The 17,978-nt window shown below is 47.1% G+C and overlaps 2 long non-coding RNA genes across 8 annotated transcripts; one reads left to right on the top strand and one right to left on the bottom strand.

Moving 5' to 3' along the window:
* Positions 1-5,430: 5,430 nt before the first annotated feature.
* On the bottom strand, positions 5,431-9,655 carry LOC118970795 (uncharacterized). 6 transcript variants are annotated; one of them, XR_012123423.1, is made up of 3 exons: positions 8,359-9,655; positions 6,398-6,620; positions 5,431-5,951 (listed from the first exon to the last, which is right to left on the bottom strand). It is a non-coding gene; the product is annotated as an uncharacterized lncRNA (long non-coding RNA). The 6 variants fall into 6 exon arrangements; XR_012123424.1 differs by having other exon boundaries at positions 6,398-6,472; XR_005058922.2 differs by having other exon boundaries at positions 5,431-6,620; positions 8,359-9,018; positions 9,309-9,655.
* Positions 9,656-9,662: 7 nt separating this feature from the next.
* LOC140844900 (uncharacterized) lies at positions 9,663-14,144 on the top strand. 2 transcript variants are annotated; one of them, XR_012123425.1, is made up of 2 exons: positions 9,663-10,286; positions 12,916-14,144. It is a non-coding gene; the product is annotated as an uncharacterized lncRNA (long non-coding RNA). The 2 variants fall into 2 exon arrangements; XR_012123426.1 differs by having other exon boundaries at positions 10,705-14,144.
* The last annotated feature ends 3,834 nt before the right edge of the window (positions 14,145-17,978 follow it).

Genomic DNA, 17,978 nt, shown 5'->3' with positions numbered 1-17,978 from the left:
TATTATCACTGTTAAAAGTATTTGCAGGAAGAAATAAGTTTGAAATTACATAATCTTGCAAGAAGCTAGTAATCGTGAATTTGACTTAAAAAACCTCATATGATTTATTTTCCTTTTAAACAGTAAATATTTAGCTGTTACCCAACTGAAAAGGCCTAGAGTGATTCCACTAAAAGTAACCACGAGATCCACCAGTGCCCAGATTGTGGTCTCTGCGTGCCGTTTTCAACTAAACACAAGAATTTACTTGTAAAATAGGTCATATTGGGTCTGGGGCAATAATTATACAGGTTGCTGTTGGTACAAGATGTTCAAGAACTATTTCAGAAGGTTACAGAAGCCAACTTGAAGGAGCTCCCACTGCCAAACATGAGGCAAATTGAGCATGAAAGTATGTGTATGTGTTTGTTTTTAATCCCAAATTCACAGTAATAAAGTAGCCTCATGTGAGATGAGTCCTTGATTCCACCTCTCCCTTACTTAACAACTTTCAGAATAATGATGCTGTAGCAATCACCAAGGTAACAAAACTGATCAAACAAAGTAGACTAGTCCACCTGATAAGTGTAGATACAATTAGAAAATAAGTACTTTGTAGCCCCAGTGAAATAAGGTATCTAGGAGGTAATTATCAGTGGCTGCTGAGACCATGGGGTGAGAAAATGGGAGTGAGCACAAGTGTGTCTGGCACACACATGGGCCCATCTTTGTGGCCTGGCTGCTGCTGAGACTACTTGGGTCCATGGAGTGTCTGCACCTGTTTGCTCTGGGGCTTTCCCTGACCCTGCTACAAGGGCCGCCCTCAGGCCTGGTTAAGAGGGATTCGCCTCTGGAGCAGCCCTTCGGCAGCTGGGGGCACGGTACAGGGCATAAACACTTCCTTGTCTAAGACAATCCCAGGGTACATTCCATTCCTGGTTCCTGCAAAAGGACCCTGACAAGATTGAGCTGTGGTTGTCCATTGTAAGCAGTCCACGGTGTGGCTGTGGATTATTACTCCATCCCAGGTCCCCTTCTCGGTCCTGATACCCAAAGAAGTGGGTTTATCTACCTGCAAGCTGAAAGCCCCAGAATCCGTCATTCTTAGCCTCACAGGCAGTGGACAAGTGAGCCTGAGGTGATGGTGTCGTGAGCACATAGCACCAGCCACGAAGCTCTCTTGTCAAAACAAACCCCTCCCACAAAGGTGGGCATGAATCTAATCCAGATTTTAGATTTAACTGCCTATTCACATAAAGTAGGAATTGGATGAACAAGTTAAACAACCCACTAACAATCAGCCAAATCTAGAAATGTGAGTAAGGACAAATAAGTGCATTTCATTTAGAAATAAATGACATAAAAAGAGAAGAGGTGGAAATGGCAATAAGTATATGATTAACTGCTCCTGAGTTAAAGTGCTTTGAGGCAGACTCATAACTGGGCCAAGAACTACCAAAGATGGCTGCCTGCAGAAATGACCTGTCTAAAGGTCATAGAAGAAGAGAGATCTTCTAAGGCCAGTACAGGCTCCTGCAGAAAGGCCTAGAGGAGCTACGGTGTGGGCGAGGAGAACTGCACAGGCCATCTGCAGCCGCCTCTGTCTGCGTCGCTGTGTCTGGGTGGAGCTCCATGCCAGGAGACCGCAACCTACGGGATCTGGGCACTTGCACGGGACTGAAGTGGCAGCGGGACTGACTTGGGCAGAATCACACACCTGTTTATCCTTTGAGGCACGTGGTGAGATTTTAGGCTGCTTGGGGTCGGAAGTCAAAGGCCAGGTCGGAAAAAGAGAAGCGGCCTAGTTTTCCCACAGTCTTGCTGTGCCGGGCCTCAATCAGCACGCAAGGCTGGGTGCCGTGGGGTGCCCATTTTCATAAAACAGTAGAACATCGTAAAGCTGGAGGTCAGGCCAATAGGAAATTGTCCAGTGAAGAAAGTAAACAGTGGAAAGAGTGTCAGAGGCATTGCACGGCCAGGAGATGTACCATGTGTGTAGCCAAGAAGAGAAAAGGAAAGCAAGAAAACAATACTTGTACTGGCTAAGAATTTTCCAAAATAGAGAAATCAAGCCATGGATTCAGAAGGCTCAGAAAACCCCACAGGTTAAATGTAAAGAAAACCACACCCTGCGACACGTGGTAAAACTACTGAAAACCAAAGACAAAGGGAAAATACTGAAAGCATGGGTTGGGAGGGGACACTATCTTCAAAGGAGGAACAATAAAGCCAGAAGACAAATAACATTTTTAAAGTGTTAAAAGAAAAAAAAATTTATCAGCTATTTACAAGAGACCCACTTTTACTTTCAATCTGTGTCGTTAAACTTAGAGGTTGGAGAAAGATACGTCAATGTAAACATCAACCTAAAGAGAGTTGGTGCGGCTTTGGTAATACTAGGCAAAGCAGGCTAAGACAAGAAACATTTTTAGAGAGAGAAAATTCTTTTTTAAGTGTTGTGTTGATTTCCAATTGCTGCTGGAACAAATTACCACAAACTTACAGTTTAACCCAAAACAGACACACCAACTTTTAAGTTTCTGTAGTTCTGAAATCTGATCCGGGTCTCACCGGGCTAACACCTGCTGTCAGCAGGGCCGCGCTCCTTTCTGCAGGCTGCAGAGGACATTGTTTCCTCGCCCTTTCCCGCTCCTAGAGGCGTCCACGTTCCTTGGCTCGTGGACCCCTTCCCCAGTTCAAAGCCAGGAACGGAGTTCTGAGTTCTTTTCCTGCTGCCACCTCTCTCGTTCTCTGTACTGCCTCCCTTTTCCACTTTTAACCCAAGATTAACACCCTATTTTAATATAGGCCGGTCGGCCACCTTAGTCCTGTCTGCCGTCTTAACTTCTTTCCTGTGTAACTTACAGATTCACAGGTTCCAGGCTTAGGATAAGGGCATCTTTTTTTTTTGTGGGGGTGGGGGAGCATTTTTCCTACTATAGGGATCTGTCCAGCAGGCAACAATATATAGTTCTAAATCTATAAACCGAAAATTAAATCTAAATAGAATCAGACGTTGACAGAACTGAAAAGACAGAGTCCTCTGATCATGGGGGCGGGGGAGGGCACCAGCCCCACCAGCCATTAGAACAATCTGTGCCTCCATTGCTAAGAGACCGTGATGCTGCGGCCTGACCAGCAGGTCATCCAACGGGCTGGAGTGGAGGTGAGAAGGCACCGGATAGAGAGAGAATGTGCTGAGTGACGGAGGTGGCATCTCGGATCACTGGGGTAAAGTTAGGCTTTTTAATAAATATGGGAAAACTGATTAGTCATTCGGAAAAATAAAAAGTTACAACCATTAGAATAAAATCCAAATAGATCAGGGATCTTAATGTAAAATGAAACCATTCCAGTACTAGAAGAAAAATGGATGAATTCTTATTAACCAGAGCAGAGGAAAGGCTTCTATGGCTCAAAATTATGATTTATTAAGGAAAAAAAACGATCAATTTGACTACATAAAAATTTCACATGGCCAAAAAAACAAAGCAAATTAAAAAGATATCTGACAACTGAGAGAAAATATTTACAGTATAAAGGCCCGGTAATATTACTAATATATAAATCTTAAAATTGAGGAAACTAAAAAATGAAAACTAATAGAAAAAAATGACAAGTCATGAACAATTTACAAAAGATTTGCAGAAGTGGCTCTTAAACATGAAAAGACGCTGAACTTTGTTTAACAAAAAATGCAAGTAAAAATACAGTGAGTGAGCATTTGTGAGCCATCTAATTGGCAAAAAACTGAAGAGTATAATAGTGCATTCTGCTGTGAAATTCTTGGGAAGTTGGTTCTCTACACTTAGCTGATGGGAGTGCAGGATGGGACCACCCTTATGGGGGATCTGGCGATATCTAAGAACAGTATGTGCATTCATTTCTTACCTCCAACATCCAACTTTAAGGACTTTATCCTGAAGATGCAACTCCCCGCAGCATGAAAACACAAACACACTAGCTTATTATTGCAGCTTTATTTCTGACTAAAATACTGGCAACAGCCTGAATGCTTATACAAGGCAGATGCTGAGGAAATGACGGCACATCCATGTAAGGAGTGCGGTGCCTCTATGATACGAAATCACTGATCTGAATTTCCAGGACTCTGTAAAGGAAATAAAAAAGCAAAGTACCTAAAAATGCCTCAAGTATGCTATTTTTTGTATCAGAGAAGAGATAAAGTATATGTGCTCATCAGTAGGACAAAACAGGAAGGAAATTGAAAATAATGGAATTGTTTGCTTTCAGGGTATGGGAAGCAATGTGGAGGAGGAGAGGATAGAGTTGGGGAATCGGGGGGGTGTCATTTCACTTTTCTACAGTTCTGATTTTAGAATTATGCTAATGTTTCACATGCTTAAAGAAATAAATGATTGGCAGAGTAGGCGTGAGCCCAGGTGTACTTCACACGAATCACAACTGCCCTGAAGGTAAGCAACAAAACTCAAGTTAAGTTTTGAACATACTGTTTAGACTATATGCCCAGAGGTAAAAGATAAAGAACTTAAAACATAATCTCCAGTTAGTGAGTTTTTTTCTACAATAGCAACAGCAATTTTAAAACTACTTTGTGTGTATTCTAGGACTGAGCAAATAAGAAAGCTTATTGTAGATAATGGGATCCAGTTTTTTCAGTGTCAGAGGAATTATAATTACAGACATACCTTGTTTCATTGTGCTTCCATTTATTGTGCTTCACAGATACTACATTTTTACAAATCGATGGTTTCTAACAACCCTTATGTGTCTTATTTTAATAAATTGCCACAGCCACTCCAGCCTTCAGCAGCCACCACCCTGCCAGTCAGCCGCCATCAACATCAAGGCAAGACCCTCCCCCAGCAGAAAGATTATGATGGGCTAAAAGCTCAGATAATGATTAACATTTTTTAGCAATAAAGTATTTTTTAGTTACCACATGTACATTATTTTTTTAGACATAATGCTTTACTTTGCACATGTAATAGACCACAGTGCCATGTAAACATAACTTTTATATGCACTGGGAGACCAAAAATTCATCTGACTTAATTAGTTGGTGGTCTGGAACTGAGCCCACAATCTCTCTGACTCTGCCTGTATAGAGGAGATACATAAAGGAAGGAAGGCTAGAATGAATCCTGGGGCATTGGACTGGAACTAAAGATATTGCTATAAACTCGTGATTTTTTATGTGGATGGGTAGATGGATATAGACATAGATGTATCTCCTTCTACCACTGGGAAACTTCAGTAATGAACGTATTGCATATATTGACAGTATGGACGCAAAATAGTTCTGAGAATGCAGTGCTCCCATTGATGAAACCGTTTTCTTACTGTATTATTTATTAGCTGTATTATTTATTACTGACACAAGTACGTATATATGTCCCTGCCACAACTACTCAGTTTTGCTGATGCAATGTGAAAGCAGTCATGGACAACACAAATAAGTGGGTGTGGTCACGCTCCAATAAAACTTTATTTATAAAACAGGCAGCGGGTGGTTTGGGCACACAGGCTGTGGTTTGCCAGCCCCTGGTGTAACCTGTGGAGTTCATCAGATGCCGTCTGTCCCCCAGTGATGTGCCTTACAGTGGCATTATTGTCACAGCAGTGCTTTGAGCTGTGCCTCATTGGCTTCCTTTAACTTGGAACCAGTTTTCAAACTTTTGTTTGTCTTTAATGAAATTGGGTTCCTGAAGAGTACAGGCCAGTTATTTTGTAAAATGTCCCTCATTTGGGGTTTGTCTGATGCTTCATTACTCAGCTCAGGACACGAACACCGCAGACGTGATGCTGTGTTCTCGTCAGTGTTTCGTATCAGAGGGCACGTGGCAGTGGACGTCCCTGGCTCCTTCCGCTACTGGGTGTCGCTGCTCTGGGCCCTCGCGGTGGACGGAACCAGGAGATGCATCTGTGTAGGTGATTCTCTATGTATCACCAATATTTGAGTCTCCCGAAGACTTTGACACTTCCTCCCTCTAGTAGGAATTATTAAATTAGAGCTGTCTAAAAACGCCTCCAAATTTATAAACTGTTACTGCCCAGTATCTTAATCCTAAATCGGCAAAGTGTTCAAGGAGGAAGAAAGACACAGATTGATTTTAGACTTCAGGTTAAGGTGCCTGTTAAAATCCAGGGCTAACATCTGTTTCTGCCCATCTACTTAACTAAATGTCTGCAGAAAATTTCCCAGTCTGGAGCAACTAAAATGCTGTTTAGATCGTTAAAATGATTTTTTAATATACACGATACATCAGCAGAAAAATAAGAGACATCCTCTAAGGCCAGAAACAACTAATCTCCAGCTGTGGAGCCTGCATTTGCTCTTGGGGTGTTTGCTAATCTTGACGGCCTAGAACCTGAGTGAAAGTATGAAGAATGAAATGTGCTTCTGTGATTCACCTGGCACACGGGCCATTCTTACCCCTCCATTCTTTGAGCACCAGGTCGCCGCCACTCGTGACCGGAGACACAGTCTCTGTAGAGCAGTCAGTCTTTCCTAAAGGTTGGAGAAAGTGCCATCAACTATTTTGTGAGAGAAGTTTGGTTTTCTCAACTTTTAGCTCTTTGACTGGCCTTGCGATGTCTGTCCTCCTGTCATGAGGATGGGATGCGTGAGTGTACTGAGACTTGGCAAGACAGGCGATCTGCGGGGAATTTGGAATTGAATTTATGATGATTGGAAAAAAGAAAAGATTCATCTGAGGTATCATTTTCAGGAGTAGAGGTGTCACACACTTGTCACTGATCAGTTTAGGAGACCAGATCCAAAGGTATGCTAAATGTACAAACTAAAATAGACAAAACCTAACCAGACTATCCCGGGCATTGGCTGAGAGTGCAAAGATCACCTGCAGCGTCGGCATCACAGAGCTCCCTCGGGGGCCTGCCTAAGGACGTGGCCCCTCCACGTGGAAGTGGAGCGGCCCTGGCCCCTGCCCAGGTCAGGCCTGTCGGTATCATGAGGGACAGGCAGAGGTCAGAGTGGGTGGCTCTGCCTTTGCAACATAGGACACAAAAGCGCCCAGCTGTCGTCAGAAAGTTAAGTCCAAGTGCTCTGCTAGCCAGATTTTATCAAAAGCTCAGTTGTGAAAAATAATGGAAGTTTCCCTAAAGCTCTGATTCTCATAGTGGGTTCCCTAGGCCACACTGGGCATCGATGGCCAGGGAGCTCCAGCCCAGACCTACTGAATGGAAACCTGCATTTCACTGTCACACACATGGGACATTCATTTATCTTCCTAAACTTGTTAACCTTTAACTCCTTTCTATTTATTGCCCACACACCCTATTTTATTTAATTCTCTTTATCCTGAATGAATTTCTGGATACCCTCCATATTTTTTCTATTACAAGTAGGGAAATGCATTAATAAATTAACATCATTAATGAAAACTAACAGCCTCCTCTGGAGGTGATGTTTCCTCAGGAAGCCTTCGTGATGTCTTTCAAAGAGCCATTCACCAAGTTCCCGGGCCCGGCACTAGGCCTTCGTGTCCACCCTGGCAGCTGTGTCCAGCGGCCAGCTGCGAGCGACACCCGGGATCTGTGACCATTTGTCCTTCTGTCCCCAAAAGGCAAAGCAAGACTCCGACTCTCAGAATTGATGTTGATCTTTGCCTATGGATTTAGCGCTCAATAAAGGTCATTATTTTACTTTAGCACATGACTGTGTTCTCCAGATGCATGATTTCACCCCACAAAACTAAAGGACCGACTCTGTGCCTCCATCTTGTACATTGTGAAGGTGTTTGCGCTTCTGAGTGTGCACACCGGGCCCCAGAGCTGGCAGGCCAGGCCAGGGCCCCCATTATCACACTGACCACACACACACTGTACACACACACACACACATACACGTACGCCACACACATACCACCCCACACCTACCACACATCACACACCACACACCAACCACACACACCCCACACCTACCACATACACCATGCACATACATACATGTACACCACACGCCACACACATACCACACATACCCCTCACACCTACCACACACACCATACACACACATCACACACTACACACCATACACACATACATACACGTACACCACACACCACATACACCACACACACACCGCACATGCACACACCACACACCACACACACACACCACACACACACAAGAGCTCAAAGAGCTCACCAGAGTGCTCCTGAGGCCACAGATAAGGAAGACTGATTAAGCAGGAAGCTTCAGAGAGAAAACTGAAAACGCCTTGAAATCCCGACCTCAAATGTTCAGATTAAAGCAGCACATGGAAATACCTCAAGGACAGCTTAGCAGTTTGACGCAATCATTTTTCTCCTCATTTTTTCTGAAGTAATCTGAGGTGGGGCTAAAGATTCGAGGAACAACAACATTGCTCACCGCATGACTCAGGAAATTCAAGTGGCCTTTCACAAAGGAAGCGACTTCTGACATCTCACCAATGTGAGCGGAGGCTTGGACAGCAAGCTCCCTGACCCGCGCACTGGCCGGGGCGGGCGGGGGGCCCCGGCCTTTGGGGGTGGGTCTCGCGGTGAAGAGGCCGAGCAAGGAGTGAACCTGACGAGTGGCCTCAGCGTCCTGAAGGAACTCCTGCGCTTCACGACCGGGGACACCGCGGCGGGCCTGTCTCTGCGTGTGGAGGGCCGTCCAGTCCTCCTGGTGGCTGTGTCCGTCCAGGAGGGGTCAGCTGTGGGGACACCGGGTCTCTGGGCTCTCAAGCACGAGCACGTCAGATCTGCGAATCAGGATCTGCTTCCCTGTTTATCAAACGGTGCAAAAAGATGGCGGTGCCTGCCAGTCCCTGAATCATGGCTTCTAACAGCCGTGAATGGTTCTTACTTCCACTTCCAAAACCAGCTTCGGGAACACAGGCCTTCACAGTTTCCGAAAATGGCCTCAGACGCCCAGTGACTCCTCTGAGCGCTTTTCTGTTCCCACCCGCCCAGAATCCCGGTCACCCAGCAGGTTCCAGATGTCTCCAGGGGGCAGCACACGGCTGACATCTCTGACTGAATTCATTCTTTGGTGTTTACAATTCAGCTTAGTGTAGTAAGAAAGATGTTAAGGAAAGAAACCCACCGCTCTAAACATTTCTGAAAGAAGAGCTGCCTTTGTTTATGGGACTCCCCTCCACGCCCGCCTGCCATGAGCCGGCCCGCAGGAAGGAGAGGCCCCCCGTGCTCAGCCCCTCCGCCTGGCCTGCCCCACCAGGAGACGGGCGCCAGTGCCACCCCGGCCCACCCCATCTTCGCTCTCCCCACAGTCTATGTAATTCAATAACATTTTGCTAAGAATTCCTGGATAAAGTAGAAAAATGGAAGCTGGGATACCTTACATTGAAGGAAGTGCCTTTTACTTGAAATCCTCGGAAGGTCTCCTGGCTACCTATATACATTTCACAAGGTCCTGCAAGTTCGTCGTCAAGTAACAACCCATCTTGGGGGGGCCTGCCCAGCCCCCCACTGTTGTTTTCCCTGCTCTCCCCACCAATGTGCCCCGAGGCCTGGGATCAGCCTCGCCCGGACCGTTCTGCCCGTGCAGCACCAGCTCACGGAGGGAGCACCCTCCCAGCCTGCCCCGCTCCCGTGTGCTGCCAGGCAGCCAGGCCGGGAGGGCACAGGGGCCCACACCACTACCTCCCGTCAGCCAAGTTCTCGTGCAAAGGTCACGTTTGTTTTGCTTACATCCTTGCAGCTGAGAGGTCACATGTGGGGAGAATTTTCTCTTCTGCTGAAAGTGGACTCTGAGCCACCACGCTGACGCTGGAAGCTCCTCCCAGCTGCTCCCTCATCTCCAGGGGGGCTGCAGGGCCCGGCCCAGCCCTGAAGGCAGCCGGCTTCCCTGCTGGCTGCTTCAGAGACCAACCCTGGTCCCTATGGGCTCCCACCAGGACTCTGAAGCTATTTCAGCTCATCTGAAGCTCTTGAGACTTTAAGGTTTACATACAAAGCTCATGATTAATGGTATTTCAGCCATTTCTCAGGCATGGCCTCCTCTGATGCCCCAGAGGCAGGAGGCCCGCAGGGTCACAGGACTCACCCAAGTTCACATTGCGGAAAATGCAGGCTGAGAAGAGACCCACTGCCTCAGTCACCAAGTGGTTGGTCAAGCGGGAGCCATGCACCCCCTGCTCCTCCTGGGCCGTCTGCTCCTCTCACTGGGGCCTCGGTCTGTGCACCCTCATCAGAGCCTGGCAAGCGCCCCCTCTCATAGCATGGGAGAGAAAAGGGTGCCTGCTTGGGGTGATGTGGGGAAAATGGAAGTTCCTGCAGCCAGCATCCTCACCTGACCCTGAACTACCTGATGAGGTAAGCACCCTGCTGCTAGGCTAATGCTCCCACACCCGTAGGCAATGAGCTATTACTGACTGAGTCACTATGTAAAGAGCTCTTCCCGGTGCTCTGGGAGGAGGCAGAGATGGAGGAGGATTACGTACCTGCAGACCGCTGGGCACAGACGTGATCCTAGTGCTCGACCTCCCGCCAGGAGAATAAATCCAGGTATAGACTGTTCTATCCCAAGAATATTCTGTTGTCATTTCTTGGTTTCCCTGAATCCAGGGCTGAAACCCTCAGGCAAGACAAGTGAGAACAGACATTTTCCCGCCTAAGTCAGCACTGGGAGGCTGGGTGTGCATGTTTGCTTTGTGGAGACAGCACTGTGAAACAGAGCTGGTGCGCTGAACAGGTGTTTGAGGGAGTCTCGCACCCATTTCCCCATCACCAGGGGTCCATGTTTAGGGATCTACAAGCAACCTTAACATTGTCCACCCAAGTCACAACGGCCGGAGGAATGGAGGGAGAAAAGGAAAGTTCCCAGAGCTCCTGCTCAGCATGGAGCGAATCCCTTGCCAGCTCCTAAAGCCAGGGTCACCCGGCGTCCACTGTCCCCTGGACCTGAACGGCATGGGAGCTATCCCATCTGCATCACGCAGGTGGCATGAGAGGGTAAGCCCCTCCCTCCTCACAGGTTCCCATGGCTGCTTCCCTGCGCATCCAAAATAAAACAGAAAGGAAAGACTTGTGCTAAAGGCTAGTAGATTGAACAAAATACAAAGTGACAGAGACACAGCGCTGGTGGCCAATGTCAGTGAGTTCCTGTCTGTGCCACAAAAACAGATCTCAGAGACAAAGCACAATAGATTTACGCAGCAAGAAAGTTTAATTTAAGCAGAACACGCACTCAACGGGGCAGCTGGGTGACCTCAGAGAGGAGGCGTGCTTTAACCGTTGAGAGTTTGGGGTTTTATGGAGTTTTGGGTCAGGGTCTGTCAAAGGCATCATGTATACAGGCGGTTAATAATTTCTTTGAAGTTTTGTCTTAAGAATAGGGTTATTTAGGTGACTGCGTTGGTCTGAATGTCAGCATTCTTTACCCATGTAGGTGTGTAGGTTCATTTACCCTCCAGAGGTCTGTCCCTCGGCCTGCTTACAATGTTGCTTGATTAATTAAGGTACCGGAAGAAGAGGAAGATCGGCATATAGATGGAGTCAGGGAATGACTGGGCCTTTCTCACAGTAGATTCTGCAGGGGCAGGACCCTTGTCCCATTTCCCAGCTTTACCTCCACCACTGAGGAGAGGGGAGCACAGGTTCTCTCCTGCTTCAGCAAGTGGCTGTGCTTCCCAGGTCACTGACTGGCACTCTACCTTGGCTGCAAGGGTTCCGGGGTGCCATGCTGATATCCTGCCAGCCTCAGACTCCTATTCTGAGCCAAGGAATGTTCCACACAACTTGGGGGTTTGTTTTTGTTTTCCACAGCTGCTGGGGGAAAAGAAAGGATACAGGTGGGTTACCCCACTCCTCTGAGATGGCCTCTGCCCCGGGGCTGCTTCCCCTGACCCTGTGTTCCTGCAAGGTGGGCAGCCTTTGAGTGGGCCGCCAGGCCTAACCAGTGCTAATGAGGGATTCCCCCCAAATTCACTCAGAGTGCCTCAGAATCTAGGACAGCTGGTCTGGTTAGAAGGAAATTTCTGAGAGTTGCAGCTGGGCCTCTGTAAATCACTGAATCTAACTCCTTTGAGAAGCAGTCAAAACAAGTCTCCTGATTTCATCCATTTTTGGCAGCTAAAACACTCTACTTTGCCTGAAGCAAATATTAACAAACACCCTGAGGCAGGAATTCAGGAAACATCCATTCCTGCAGCCTTATCAGCAGCTCCCAGATGAGGGCCCTGCACATCTCAGAACAGCGCCTCCTGTCCTAAACTCTCCAGTGTCCTGGCAATTCCCTGAGCACCACGTCCTCTGAAACAGAAACGTGTCTAAGGCTGCCTGGATTCTGAGCTCGCCTGGCTGGCTCGGTGATGGCCTGGTGGTGGGCCCTTCCTCAGGGGCAGCCCCCTCCCCGTTGATCGGGAGAACCAGGGTGCCTCCTGCCTGTGTGAGCCTGGGGGGCTCCCACACGGGCTGCCTCCTCACCTGCCACATCTGGAGGCTGAGCCAAACCTTGGGGTGGGGCCCCTGCTGGTTCCCAGGGCATTTCTTGCAGCACACCCCCTTTTAATTCACCACTCATGAATGATCCCAATTTTCTTGCCCACCCTTTCCCCACTTCATGCCCCTTACTGCCCAAGAAAACACCTGGAAGAAACCCAGTGTCTCAAAGTGGCTAAATAAACAAGAGGCGGGTGACTCATTGCAGACCAGGCGGCTGGACAGTGGAGCAGTCCAGTGCCAAAGCCATCATGTGGTGCTTCCACTCCTGGGAAGCCTGAGTCATAGGAGCGTGTGCAAGAGTGTGTGTGTGTGTGTAAGAAAGAGACAGTCCTTAGCAGTCTGAGTGTGAGTGTGAACTGTATGTACATGTGAGCAAATGCATAGGTGTGGTGTGTGAGCATATGTGTGTGTGTGAGACACTGTGGGGAGTGTGTGTGAGTGTGTGTCCAAGCCCGTGCATGCTTCCCTTTTCTCCCTCAGTCTCCTCTCACTTCCCCAGGTTGCTTTCCCAGGAAGAGGCCTTTGCATCAGGCTCTGTCAGCGGGCACCTGGCTTCCATCAGCTGTACGATCGGCCATCATCTCAGCCTACACAACCATCCAGCCGCGCCCCTGCCGCCCCTACCAGCCGGTCGGGGTGGATCATGAGGTCTCACAAAGACTTCTTGCTCACAGCACCCCGCCTATTTGTTTACTGAGGGGGTCATTCTGTGTTGATTCAGGACATGTTTATGAAAGTCTCAAGTTCTATTTTCAGAGGTTCTGCCAGCTCATTAGGACAACTAAGACTGAATGCGGCAGCAAGGGAAGCCTGCCATTCCTTATGCACCATGAGGAGGTAGAGAATAAGCCCATGAGAAGGAGAAAAGAACAAAACTGGAAACCCCACCAGCCTAAACCAGGAGAAGAGCATTTCGGTGACAGCCTTCCTGACTGTTTTAAACATGTGTGTCCTTCACTCCTTGGCTTGGTATTATTTTACAGTCTGAGGAAATTGCCCTCTGCCCCGAGACACGCTTGACCCCACATGGTGGGAGTTGTGCAGCCAGAATGCTAACTCCCTCTCTCTGATTCTAGCCCCTCTCTTTCCTCAATACCAAGTGGTCTCAATTTTTTTTTAAGTATTTGAAAAGTATTTAAAGTATTTCACTTTAAAAAAATATTTTACAGAAAAAACATCTCTAGACCTGGAGAGGGGCCTAAGTTTGAACTACTGCCCTTGAACGATGGAATCATTTATGTGAATTCTGACCTGAATCCTCACCTGACCTGCATTTGCTGCTCAGCAGAAAAGCTGTCCTTTCTCAGAAAACAAATCCAGTGTGATTGTGTGGCCATCAGAACTTAAGTTCACTTGTCCCAAACCTTGGGGTCTCCCTATTGTTCAGGATGGCACCTACAATCGGTGGTTCTCAGTGAACTGGGTTAAAATGTCAATAGAGCAATTCCTTGGTTTGCCTGTTGGTTCACTGGCATGAGGAGGGCAAAATGACTCCAGTGGAACTTTTTCAGTGCCCTCTAGTGGGAGCAGGACCTGGAATCCAGGGGGGCCTGAAGTTGCTGCTCTACCATAACGGGCAATACCAGTTCCCTGGGAGTGAGGTTAACAAGTTCTGCTGAGGACACACCCTGGACTTCAGCTGTAGGTTTAGCCCCAATGTGACAGCCTGGGAGACGGCACCCTGCATTGTTCACTGTGCCTTTATTAAAACTCTCTTATATTATGCAACTTGAGGGTGCCATTTGTTTCCTGCTGGGGCCCTACCTGACGCTACACTCACCTTAGAGTGTTTCCCAAGGCCCAGAACTCTGACACATTTCTAGTCCACAGCAAGAAGAACCCAGATCTGGGGTTCCAAACCCCTCATCCAAGGGTTTCTGTTTGACTTGCAGCATTTTCCACAGTCGTTGTATCAATGTACACTCCCATAAGCAGTGTATGAAAGTTACAGTTGTTCCACCTCCTTGTCAACACTTAGTATTGTCTTTTTTAAAAAATGAATTTGTTTAGTCATTCTGTAGTGTACTTTCACAGTGTTTGTATTTGTACTATGCTAACGACCAAGGAAGTTGGGTATCTTTTCATATGTTTATCAGTCATCGAATATAGTTCTTTGCAAAGTCTTTTGCCCATTTTACTGTTGTATTGTTCTACTATTTTACTATCATTAATTTTTAGGAGCTCTGCATATGGTCTAGAGATGAGCCTCCATCAGACGTATGTAATGCACTCTCTTCTTCCATCCTGTGGGTTGCCTTTTCACTCTCCATATGGCATTCGTTCCAGTGTTAGTAACCTAACATTTCTTTTCATTGTACTTCTGGTTTATTTCCATTGATTCTTGAATCTCATGTCTCCTTTTTCTTAGGTTCCTCTTTCATATTTCTGAATTTTATTTCTAAGCACACATTTTTCTAGTCCCAGAAAGGACATAAAGAAGGCAATATCCTAGTTCTAGAATGTTAACAGGTCTTTATTTTGCCTTCATCTTTAATTGGTAGTTTAGCCAAGTACATAATACTTTGAGAATTCTTCTTCAATTGCATTAGTGAAACAGTCATGAAGAAAGAATATCTCCTCAAAATTTCATTTAAAATATAAATTTCACATTTCTTAACCTTGTTTTTTTCTTTTTTTTTTTTTTTAAGTTTTCTTGGGTCTTCAACTATCTCTTTTACAGAGGCTCAGTTTACTTGAATGGGCTGACAGCTCTCCATCTTTCCATCTGCAGAAGCTGGGTGGGGGAAGGGGGTTCAGTGCTTTTTTAGCCCTTCAGAGGGAAATTTATCCCAGATGAACGATTGGGAAATTTTAGAATTCTTGGCCGCCTCCTTTTGGTAGATTTAATGGTATTTGATATGCAAAATACAAGCGGCAGTTAGTGGAAGGGGAGTCCCTTTTTCCTGTACCATCTGCTGTGGCAGTCTCCGGCCAGCTGGGGGTGCTGTGCCTCTATCTCCCATTGCCAGCTGAGTGACCTAGGCAGGAGCTGACTCAGCGGAATTCCCTGCTGTACTCAGAGGGCCCCCCTTCCTCTCTATACAGGCGGTTATTGTAGGGTGAGATTGACCCCAGACCCGGAGCTCAACCCCGGGGCAGCTGCAGGATGGAAATTCATTCCCCATGAACGGAACCACCATTGTCTGCAGCCCCCTCTGCACCACATGTAAATGGTGGGATGACCCATCTTTCCTTTATCTCATTTTTCCTGGTACCATTTCTCATTGTAAACCATCAGGAATTTAGGACTTTGAATGGTGCCTTTTCTAAATTCCTAATGATTACAGAGAATTTTCCCTATTATTTTGTTAGGTCATTTTAGTGGACATTCGGTAAAGTCCGGGATTTGGAAACTACAGAAGATCAGACTGTCATCCTGAAAGAGAAGTTTTGGTGGAAGTTCTGTGACAAATCATCTGTAGTTTTAAATGCGTGCCAAACAGTAAATTCAGAGATTAGGATAAAATGTGATTAAAATCCAACTGAATAGGCAGATTTAGGACTATTGGTTCATTTTCTTCTGGTAAAGCCCACAGCCGGTTGAGGGTCCCCTTTACCAGCTCACTCTGAAATCATCAGCAATTCACTTCTCACTCAAGGGATCCGACGTCCCTGGCTTAATGACCCGTGAAAGCGAAGCTGGCCTTTGGCTAAAGAGCTAATTGACCTGCTTCCTAATTCGGCTGCAGGAAAGCAAGGTATGTGTCAGAAAATGCCCTGATTGCAGGCATACATTTGTGAGATTATCAATTAATCTTTGTTAAGTGTTCCTATGTGTGCTGGTTTGAGTTCTTTTTTAACCAGGACAGCATGTCAACAATCTGCAGAGTCAGTTCAACTTGACCTCTTATTAGTCAACACTGTTGATTTTGGATGACTGTCAGCTCCACTGCTCACCCACCACTGAGATACAGCCCCAATCCTACCTCATTTTCCTCCCAAGATTTTAAAATAAATTGTGTTGTTAGTTTGTTAATTTTTAAAGATGAAACCAAGCCACGTGACCTAACGAGTTTCCATATTGTCACAACATCAATTTTCCCCAAAGTGATTAATAAGTGAAATTCCCAATGAAAAATTCTGAAACCGTACAAAATGATGCCATTGTTTTTTGCATGTTTGGCTTTTTATTTTGAAACAATTTCTGACTTATACTACAATAACAAATGCAGTGCAGAAATCCTACTATACTCTTCTTCCAGCGTCTGCAAATACGAACATCTAACAGGACTCACGGTGCAATTATCAATAGCAGGTTGATGGTCAGCATGCTGATCCGCAGACCTTACTCCCATCTCGCCAGCGGTCCCACCCTTGGCCTCTTTCTGATTAACGCTCTGGACCAGGGCCCCACACTGCGTTTCATCAGCATCAGCCTTTCTCCTTCGTCTCCTCTACCCGGACGTTCCTCAGGGGCTCTTTCATGGCCTTGATGTGCATGACAAATACAGGCCATTATTTTGCAGATTGCTTCTCAATTTGTATTTGATATTTTCTCGTGATGAGATGGAGCTTATGAATTTTTGCCAAGGAGCCCCCGGGGCAATGCTGTGTCCTCAGTGCATCACTGCTGGGCAGCCACAAGGTAGTATGTTTTCCTTTGTAATTAAGAAGTTTCTAGTCGGGAGATACTTTGAGACCATTAAATACCCAATTTCCCACCACACTCATTGATTTCCTCTTGATGGCCTATCCCAGCGAGCATGGGGCTCCGGACCTCCCAGTGAGCTTCTCAGGGTAAACGTCCCCACATTCCCTCTCTCAGGTGACACTGTTTGACTTGTAAAGACCAGGGAAGACCCGGTTTGGGAGGCCAGGCAGATGCAATAATGTCAAATTAGTGCTGAGTGTAGAGAGCCCAGGAGCCATTCATTAAGGGGCATCAGAAGGACTCTGGTTGAAAGTTCATCTCAGACTGGGAGATGGTGGAAGGGATCAGGTCCGTGGCCACAGGCCAGGGTCAGAGGGGTCCGAGGTCTGGCATCCAATCCAAGTGGCCTGGAAGAAGCCTGACACAAGGGATGGCACCCAGTGGAGGGTCTGCCACAGGGACCCCCACCTCCGGGACCCCTGGGATGGACACTGGGATTCCAAGTTTTGAGAGCAGGCCAGGCAGAATGGGACTCGGCCTCAAGGCCTACAAACCAGCAGTTTGTCAAAAACGGTCAAAGCGAGACCTGTGGCAAGCCTGACTGTGTTGGAGCCAGGGAGCTGCTGTGGCCGTCACCACCCTCCTTGAGCTGGACCCGGTGGAGCTGCGGTCCCTGGTGCCCTGAGCAGACGAGGCTGGGAGAAGCGACAGGTGCTGAGAACAGCTGGGCATGATGGCCGGGCCGGGGCTCAGGTCACGGTGGAGTGGGCTGGCCTGTGCAGGGGTTGAGCCTGACACTCTGAACCCCTTTGCCCTGCGACTTTGCAGAGTGGACCGTGGCTCCCCAGTGTCATGCTAGTTTCCTAGAGACCTGCTTGCTGTCCCAGAAATGCTGTGGATTTCCTGACACACGGGTTCCAGCAGGTGGCTGGGACTGTGGGCTGAGCGATCCTAACTGGAACCTCGGGGCT

Source organism: Manis javanica, chromosome 12, assembly GCF_040802235.1.
Source record: "Manis javanica isolate MJ-LG chromosome 12, MJ_LKY, whole genome shotgun sequence".
NCBI lineage: Eukaryota > Metazoa > Chordata > Mammalia > Pholidota > Manidae > Manis > Manis javanica.
Note: the sequence above shows the minus strand (reverse complement) of the source record. Positions and strands in the feature narration are given on the sequence as shown.